Here is a 10,280-nt window from a genome sequence, read left to right on the forward strand (position 1 = left end):
CCAAAAAGTTCATTTGAGTTTTCAAGTAACATCTAAAATTTGATGTTAATCAACACAATACTTAAGTGATCAATAAAGATGACATGTCTGCTACAAAATTCCCATTCTGGAATTAGACTTCCTTATTCTTAAAATAAGTATGTCATGGTATCACTTGATGATAGCAGGCAGAGGGGCAACTGATGTGAGAAGCCAGTTGACATTACACAGATCCATCTTCCAGGATATATTTTCTTGGACTCCAAAAAAATGACTACAGCCTTGAAATTAAAAGATGCTTTTCCCTTGGAAGAAAAGCTATGACAAACCTAGATAGTATATTAAAAAGCAGAGACATCACTTTGCCGACAAAGGTCCATATAGTCAAAACTATAGTTTTTCCTGTAGTTTTGTATGGATGTGAGTTGGACCACAAAGAAGAACTGATGCTTTTGAACTGCGGTGCTGGAGAAGACACTTGAAAGTCCCCTGGACTCTTGGAGATCAAACCAGTCAATCCTAAAAGAAATCACCTGAATATTCATTGGAAAGACTGAAGCTGAAACTGAAGCGCCAATTGGCCACCTGATATGAAGAGCTGACTCTTTGGAAAAGACCCTGATGCTGGGAAAGATTGAAGGCAAAAGGAGAAAGGTGTGCAGAGGATAAGAGGGTTTGAGAACATCATTGACACAAAGGACTTGAATTTGAGCAAACTCTGGGGGAAAGTAGAAGACAGAGAAGCCTGGCATGCTGCAGTCCATGGGGTCACAAAGAGTCAGACACAACTTAACAACAACATCTCCCAGGAGCCTGCTCTAATTTTTACAGCAACCAACATCTCTGACTTTACAGGAATTTCTGATTTCAGATGTTAATAATGTGAATTATTAGGTAGCACCTCCTTGCCAAGCACCAACCACGCTGATGTCCCCATTCTTTATTGACCCCGCAAAATAGTTAACCTGCCCTATCATGCATGTACCTGGAAAAGAAAATGCCCCAGTAGAAGCTGTATAGATAATAAACCGTGGCATGAAGATTTATATCGATCAAGGTCTGCTTGACTTCGGGCTTCCCTGATGGCTCAGCAGTAAAGAATCCCCCTGCAGTACAGGAGACCCAGGCTCAATCCCTGGCTCAGGAAGATCCCCTGGAGTAGGAAATAGCAACCCACTCCAGTATTCTTGCCTGGAGAATTCCATGGACAGAGGAGCCTGGTGGGCTACAGTCCATGGGTTCAGCAAAGAGTTGGATAGGACTGAGCAACTAACACTTTCATTGCTTGACTTCAAAATCTATCCTTAATCCAAAAACCCAACAGCCTCTTATTGTATCATCAAGGAAAACAAGCTCCAAATGTATCCCTTAGACCTTCTTTCTCTCAACCACACAAAAGCCTTGTGTTGCCCTTGCAATCAATGCAGATGGAAAGTCCCTTCTTTCCTTCTCTGTTCTTGTGTGTCCAGGGGTGAGCCTAATGCCAACTCAGAAACTTATTGGGATCTGCCATCCATCCACTCCAATCGCGTACTCTCAGGGTTGTGTGAGCCGTAGCAAGGAAGCCCCAGCTGTAAGCAGGCTGACAGTACAGGGGCTGCTTAGGAGAGAAAATGGGCTATGAGGATGTGCAGGGGCTTCTCACTGCTGATGCCGTTATAATGTGAAAAGATCCTACATGGGAGCCTAGAGCAGATGAATTGCAATGCTATTGGCACTTTGTATTTAACAAAATACCTTTCTGAAAAATGTATTACTTTTCTGGTGGGTGGGGAATTGTCTCTGAACCCAATCAGGATTAGTCACTGGTCCGTGACTATCTCATTTTTAATAAATAATAATTTTCTCAATTCAGTGCTAGCTAGCTCATCTGCTTTCAGAAGATAGGATACAACTGCTTTGTGTTCTCTATATTAATAACCTGCAGCACCAGAAGATTAACTCTTGATGCACTGAAAGCAATTTTTGCTACCAGACATTTGGAGGTCTTTCTTTGCCCACCCCCCACCCCCAACCAGGCAGGCTGCTTGCATCTTTCAAATGAATTTAAAGGTCAGTGCTTCCTGCATGAAAAGCAGGGGCCTGCACTAGATGGCTGAGCTACATAATCCTTGTCATTTATGCTGAAAGAGAAGCAAGAGAGAGATTTTAAAATCACCTGGAGGGCCCAGTCACTTATGCATTCCTTTGGTTTGTCCATTTTAAGATGACCAAACTCGGTATTCAGATTGTCTGACATGACCATGTAACCATAAGATAAACCCTCCCCCCCCAAAAATGAGAAAAGCAGACAATAAAAAGGGGCCTTCCTTGGTGACACCTGGCGATTAAGAAAATGAACTTTGCAGCTCCACATGCCTTAGTGCAAGTCCCATCTTGCCTCTTCAGGTCCACTTTGGATCTCAGGTCTCCATGCACCTGCCATGCATCTGCTGGCACAGTTGGCTCCACACAAGTGGACTGCTGGGTCCACGGTGCTGTGTGTAGGATGTTTTGAGGAACATTATACTCTAGCACAGAGGTCTGCAAACGGGATCTATAGGCCAAATCCAGTCTGATACATGTTTGCTTATTAGTTCAAGTTAAGAATGATTTTTGGATTTTACACAGTTCCATTTTAAATGCTTAAGCATCACACCTACATGATGGCCTCCATTTTGCATCTTGGTTTACAAAGCCTAAATATTTACTGCCTGACCTTTCAAGAAAAAGTTAGCAGAGCCCCTGCTCTGGAGCAGTGCAATAGAAATCTAATCTAAGCCACATCAGTTCAGTTCAGTTCAGTCGCTCAGTCGTGTCCGACCCTTTGCGACCCCATGAATCGCAGCACGCCAGGCCTCCTTGTCCATCACCAACTTCCAGAGTTCACTGAAACTCATGTCCATTGAGTCGGTGATGCCATCCAGCCATCTCATCCTCTGTCGTCCTTCTCCTCCTGCCCCCAATCCCTCCCAGCATCAGAGTCTTTTCCAATGAGTCAACTCTTTGCATGAGGTGGGCAAAGTACTGGAGTTTCAGCTTCAGCATCAATCCTTCCAATGAACACCCAGGACTGATTTCCTTTAGAATGGACTGGTTAGATCTCCTTGCAGTCCAAGGGACTCTCAAGAGTCCCTTGAACACCACAGTTTAAAAGCATCAATTCTTCGGTGTTCAGCTTTCTTCACAGTCCAACTCTCACATCCATACATGACCACAGGAAAAACCATAGCCTTGACTAGATGGACCTTTGTTGGCAAAGTAATGTCTCTGCTTTTGAATATGCTATCTAAGTTGGTCATAACTTTTCTTCCAAGGAGTAAGCGTCTTTTAATTTCATGGCTGCAATCACCATCTGCAGTGATTTTGGAGCCCAGAAAAATAAAGTCTGACACTGTTTCCACTGTTTCCCCATCTATTTGCCATGAAGTGATGGGACCAGGTGCCATGATCTTAGTTTTCTGAATGTTGAGCTTTAAGCCAACTTTTTCACTCTCCTCTTTCACTTTCATCAAGAGGCTTTTTAGTTCCTCTTCACTTTCTGCCATAAAGGTGGTGTCATCTGTATATGTGAGGTTATTGGTATTTCTCCCGGCAAGCTTGATTCCAGCTCGTGCTTCTTCCAGCCCAGTGTTTCTCATGGTGTACTCTGCATATAAGTTCACATAGATAATTTAAAATTTTCTGGTAGCCACATTAAAAGGAGTAAAAAGAAAGAGATAACGTTCGTTGTGATTTATTTTCTTTAACCTGATATATCTAAAGTATGGCATTTCTACATGTAAGCAATACAAAGATTGAAAATGAAGTATTTTGCCTTCTGTTTTCACACCAAGTCTTTGAAATCCAGTGGGCATTCTGCCCTCACAGCATGGCTTATAGGCACATGTGGCTTCTGTATTAGGTCAATTTATGCTCCTTCCAACATTCACAGAAAAAGTGTAGTATAGATTTCTGTCGCTGCTCACTTTTCAAAGCCACATGGTGCTTGGATTTAAAACCCACAGCTGCCCCCATCTTTGGATGCAGGGGCTAAATTGTAAGCTTCAAATGTGGTCCTCACAGAGCCAATTTCCTGGGGAAAGTCAACTTAGCTGCTATAACCCTTGATGAGAGAAAACGTTCCTCTTTCTGCCCTTATTCTTGCTCTATCATTTTTTAATCCATTTCCAGTTAGTTGACCCACAGGAATATAATCTAGGATACGGCACTGTGATCTTAGGCTGTAAGGACCCACTTTGTCATGGCAGTGCTGACCAGTGGCCTCATCACTCTTGGTCTCTAGCTGGAAACTTCCCCAGGCTCGAAGGTCTCAGCTCACACACAGGAGGAGGCTGGGACTGCCTTGCTGTGATGATCAATCTATATGCATGCTCGCCTCCAGCAAACCAAGGACATTTAATTCTTGCCCAGTGTTTCATCAGCTCGATCAGTCTATGACAATAAAATGAATATATGTCTTGGTCACACCAGGACGTCTCTCCAGCAAACACCCCGGGAGATCACGCTACGAGCCCCAGAGCCTCTGTACAGCAGAGACCCATTTACTCAGGCTTTGTTCATCAGAATTCACCATGATTCCCTCCCAGCATGTGTTCCTGCATCTTAGTAAAATGTTCTTCCTCTGTGGCTTCCCAAGGCTTTGAGTGTGGAGTGAGCCTTGTGTATAGAAGGTGCTTCCTTTGCATTTAGTGAATGAATGAATGAGTGAACAACTTGAGTGGGCTTCAGAAGCCCCCTGGAGGGCTTGTGTGAACACCAATTGCTGTGTCCCATCCCTCCCTCCCTGCTGCCCTGCAGTTTCTCACTCAGCGGGTCTGAGGTGGGGCCTGAGAATCTGCATTTATAACTCCCAGGTAATAGGGAAACTGCTTGACCAGACACCACGCTCCGGGTACCACTGATGTCAAGTTTATCATGGCTTCGCTTCCTTTTGATTCTGACTGTTACCTACTTCCATCTCACTCTTTCTCCCTTTGATTGAAATTCCCTGCCTGCAAACCTTCCCAAACAAGTTATCCAGTTCAGAGTTTCTCCCAACTTAAATCTTTTATATTTAATAGAACCATATCCTCTTTCATGTTTACTTTTATTTAAATAAATTTACTATTTGGTACAAATACACCAAGAAAGGACATTATCTGTCATTACCATAAACAGAAAATCAGTATTGCTTACTATAAATAGGAGGCAAACATTAAAGACACAATAATCAAAACATTTTTTAAACTGTTCATCTCAGTATACTGCCGGAAATTATCTCACATACCACAGTAAGTATATGTAACCCACTTTGAGAAATATTGATGACAAAGGAAGTCAGGCCTAAAGAGGTTTGTTTGTTTTTGAAAAGAATACAAATAAGTTCCAGAATAATGGAAATAATAGTATCTCAGCATTTCCTGCTGCTGACTTTGAACAGCAGACATCACAATCCGTTTTGAGACCACTGATACCGAGTGTCTATGTTCTACAGGGCCTCAGACTTGCCTCAGTAGGAACCTATTGGACTGGCATTTCTGTGTGATAAGAGGGCTGAATTCAACTCAACCAATAAAGTCATCCTAATTTGCATTTTCATAACCCACCCTTCCATTCCCCAAGTGTGACTTTCATTTTTAGGACAGAGTTATTCAGTCAATGGATTTGCAGTCCCTTTAAAGGGATATTTATCACCCTTGAAGAATCTTATTGCCAAATCTTAATAGTCTTTCTTATAACAAAGGCTCAAAATCACTATCAAGATTAAGAGGTGGAGCTTGAATGAGCTTCGCTGGAGCATCTCATGATAAAATAGATTAAAGTCTTAAAATGGACAACCCGTTGTGGTAAAGTCAAACAAATGTGCAAAAAATCTATGTTTTCTGCAGGCTGTGTGTATACTGTGGGCGACCCCAGAGGGCAAATGATACAATTGCGAGTTAAACCACTTGGATTCTCCATCAGGCTCCGCTGGGTGACCTTGAGGGAGGTACAGAAATTCTCTGAATCTTAATTAACTCCATTTGTAAACTGGTGCCAGTAATAACGGGGAAGAATTGCCAGCCTCAGAGACTTGGGGCAAAGGTTACATGGGAAGTTTATGTAAAGTGCTTCCCCTGGGTTCTGGCTCAGAGAAAATGAACGAAATACTGCTATTTGTGTGAGGGTCCCTAAGACCACCTCCAATGTCAGTGACCCCCCAGGGGGATTCACAGGACTCAAGATATAGTCATACACATCAGTTCAGTTCAGTCTCTCAGTCATGTCTGACTCTTGGCGACCCCATGGACTGCAGCACGCCAGGCCTCCCTGTCCATCACCAACTCTCGGAGCTTGCTCAAACTCATGTCCATTGAGTCGGTGATGTCATCCAACCATTTCATCCTCTGTCGTCCCCTTCTCCTCCTGCCTCATACACATGACTAGGACTTATTCCAGGGAAAAGATCAGAACAAAGTCACAAAAGGAAAAAGTGCCTGGGGAGAAGTCAGCAAAACCAAGCATAGGAGTCCTTGTCCAGTGGAGTCATGAGAAGAGCGTTGCTCCCGCAAGGAAGTATGAGGGTACAAGTGAAATCTTGCCAGCCAGGGAGACTCGCGAGAGACTGGTGCGCTGAGTTAGTACTGGGTACTGGTCCCCTGGGATCCTTCAGCCTGGTATGTAGCCAAACTCCAGGCACCCAGAAGGATGTGGTTTAGCATAAACTACACTGATTGTGCAAATGGCTTTGGCACAGTGAGGCACTCTAATCACTTAGGATGGTGGAAACTCCCCTGAAATCCAAATTCCCAGATGCCAGCGGAGGGCCAGTCTGGCAAGCAGGGCCATTCCGAAGCTACATGCTCAGATCTGCCGAGTTAACTGTTCAGCAACATAGCCTATAGTAGTGGTGTTAGTTGCTCAGAAGTGTCCAACTCTTTGCAACCCCAAGGACTGTAGCCCACCAGGCTCCTCTGTCCATGGGATTCTCCAGACAAGACTACTGAGTGGATTGCCATTCCCTTCTCCAGAGTATCTTCCTGACCCAGGGATCAAACCCGGGTCTTCTGCATTGCAGGCAGATTCTTTACCCTCTGAGCTACAGGAAAGTCCTAGCCCATAAGACCTCACCTAACTCTCTGGCTTTCTCCACTGGGCTGCCTTCTAGACGCCTTGGCCTCCCTTCCAGCTGCCCTGGCCTTCTTACCACCACAGATTTTTCCTTTTATTTTTTTTTTTAGTTTTTATTATTATAGGAACTTTCAAATATCCCTGTGTCAAGCCTTCCCTTTGTGCTTCTTGCTGCCTCCGTGTCAAATGATCTTCCCCCAGCTCCGTGAGACAGAATCCTTATTATTCTCCTCATCAGAGATGCTTTCCCAATCGTCCCCTACTGTCCTTCACCCCACCCCCTCGTTCAGCTTTCATTTCTCGATAGGATTTATCACTTTGAAACGATCCTCTGTTTATTTCTCAGTCGTTCATTAGTATCTCCTATGCTACAGTTACGTTCCACGAAGGCAGAAAACACTTTCCATCCTGTATACTTTCTTTCTCCAGTGTCTAGTAGAGGACTGGCAAGTAGGAAGTGATCAATTAACATTTGTCACCCAGATACTGAGAATTATTGTGAAATAGTTCATCATTCTTGTCCCAAAGAATAATCTAAACCCCTACATCCTATTTACTAATTTACAGTATTTCCTTTGGATTTTGAAAAAAAGAAGGTTTTTTGGGTTTTTTTTTATAAGATATTGAACTTAGCAGAAAATTCACCCAACTAATATTGTGAAACGGCTGAGTGCCTCTGAGCTTTTCAAATTCCATCTTTTCACAATTAAATCTTCTCTGCAGGAGCCTAATTAAAAAAACAAAAAAAGACTGGTTCATGGGTGGCTGCTTAAGAAGTTCAGGGCTTTGTTGACACTCAGAGTAATTGTGGGGTGCCTCTGTTTCCAGCTTTTTGGCCTGGCTCTCCTGGTAGTTCTCCAGTTTTGTGATGACTATTGCGGGTGGGGAGTGTGATGAGCCCCTTCCGGCCCACTGCTTACCCTTCCACGCCTTGCCTTCTGCCCAGTTCCCCTGCCCTCCCGTTTCCAAGGCCTTCGCCCGGGGGTCTGCAGGCGTTAGGCTTTGGGAGACATCAGGTCCCTGTCACAGCCACTCAGCTCTGCCACTGTAGTGTGGAAGCACCCGTGACAGTAGGTATGAGCCTGTTTGTGTTCAAATGCAGCTTTACTGGCAAAACCAGGGAGCGGGAGCAGGCCGGATTGGGCCTGTCACTGGTGGTTTGCCAATCAGTGCTTTGGCCACGCGGGAACTGGGGCAGGCGCTCAGAAGGAGAGAAGAGAGGACACTTCTGCGGCCTGCAGTGTCCCTCCATTGGGGTCACAGAGAGCCGCCTCGTGCAGCTCTCTTTCCTGGGTCTGGAGGCCGGCTCCTCCCCTAGACCTGCAGGCTTAGATGAGATAAATGTGCCCCGCGCTTACTGGGTTGCTTCTCTGTGCCCTGTGTTCCTTCTACCCAACCCTGCCCATCCTTTTGCTAGTTCCTATACCCTTCTCTCCTCAAATGGCTCAATTTAAGTTTGATGTCAGTTTGCTTCTGGGTCTAGGCTACCTGGGACTGAGGCATTTCCTGGGATACAGGATATTAGGGGCTAAATCCCAAACAGTCCCAGGGAAACCAGGGCCATAGCTGAGACCCAGGTCTCTCTCCTCCCCAGCCCGTTCCCACTGCCTTAGTTCTGGCCCTCAGCTCTCCCGTGTGGGTGCTGGCCTTGCTGGCTCTTTAATAGATCAATTGTTCAGATGGGGCCTGTGATTGTGCACCTCTCTGCTCAAGCTTATTTGCCATTCAAATAAAGTCTGTACCTGATGTCTGACTGTCTAGACAGACTCTAGAGTAGTCTCCCAGCCTAGTCTGGAGGCGCTTCATGTGATCACATTTTATACTATATAAAATTTTTTGAAGAAGATCACCTCTCCTCCAGATTTTTCTTCTGGGGAGATATACTATTTTTCCATTAGAAGACTCAGACGTACTTTGAAAGAGCAGTAGGATTAGCAGAAACTTTGACTATTGCATTAATCTAGCTTGAGTTGAAAATATCCCAAGGGCTGGCTCATGAAATTTCAGGCAATTGAACTTCTGGACTCAAATAGACATGAGAAAAAATGTATATACTGTCCTTTTCAAACTATTTCAGCTCAGAGTTTTTTGTTTTTTTTTCTTCTCAGTTTAAAACTGAATGAATGTTTGTTTGTTGGAAAGAAGAGGCTGGTTCATTCACATCTAAATTTAATGCAGTAATAATAATGAGGGGATTTGTGATTTCAGTTCAGTTCAGTTCATTCACTCAGTCGTGTCCGACTCTCTGTGACCCCATGGACTGCAGCACGCCAGGCTTCCCTGTCCATCACCAACTCCCAGAGCTTGCTCAAACTCATGTCCATTGAGTCAGTGATGCCACCCAACCATCTCGTCCTCTGTCATCCCCTTCTCCTCCTGCCTTCAATCCTTCCCAGCATCAGTGTCTTGTCCAGTGAGTCAGTTCTTTGCATCAGGTGCCAAAGTATTGGGGTTTCAGCTTCAGCATCAGTCCTTCCAAAGAATATTCAGACTGATTTCCTTTAGGATTGACTTAGTGCATTTGTATCTAGATATGTTTTTTTTTGTTTGTTTTTAATGAGAAGCAGGTTGAAGAGTCTTCCTGCTTGTTGTAGAGATCAGAGAGGAGGGGGATCATTTGATATTGCAAGAAGCAGAGGGAAGGAATATCTTCAGTTTTTGAAGACCACCAGTAAGCCACTTTTATTCCTCTAAAATGTCTGTGCCTTTGAACAAGCCTGCTAAGAGGAAGGGCCTGGTACTCTGAGAAACACGAACTTGAGTAATGGGCCAGGCTGACTCAGCTCTCCAGAATACAGGAGACAGTAAATATGGAAGAAATTCTGAGGGGAGAATACTTGAAATTCTTTTATGGTGGTTGTAGTTTCATTGAAACACAGATGAGTTCTCTGCAATGCATTCAAGGAGACCCCTCTTAGGAATATTAGTAGATAAAGAATGAAAACTTAGGTGCTTGGGGAGGCCAGAAAGGTAATGGAAAAGAATGAAGAGCCCTGGGCATAAGAAAAATCTATATAAGACACAAATGCAAACCAAAATTCACTTTCAAATTTAATTTAGGAAAACTAAGAGCACAACTGGGATAATAAAAGACAGATGTTATTTGTTGTGGGGACAGATAAAGAGAGGCACGGATGGTGATAATTTGGAGATGAAGTTCTGCCTCTCAGGGTCTGATCATGTGTGGAGTGTTGTTCTGTTTGACTCCAATCCCAGTGCTGTCTCAATCC

At 44.1% G+C, this 10,280-nt stretch overlaps 1 protein-coding gene across 1 annotated transcript in view; it reads left to right on the plus strand.

The window, feature by feature from the left end:
- CDH13 (cadherin 13) overlaps positions 1-10,280 on the plus strand; it is a 1,017,465-nt gene that overhangs the window by 187,841 nt on the left and 819,344 nt on the right. The gene's annotated exons all lie outside the window — the stretch shown is intronic.

The sequence above is a fragment of the Bubalus kerabau genome, chromosome 17 (genome assembly GCF_029407905.1).
Source record: "Bubalus kerabau isolate K-KA32 ecotype Philippines breed swamp buffalo chromosome 17, PCC_UOA_SB_1v2, whole genome shotgun sequence".
NCBI lineage: Eukaryota > Metazoa > Chordata > Mammalia > Artiodactyla > Bovidae > Bubalus > Bubalus kerabau.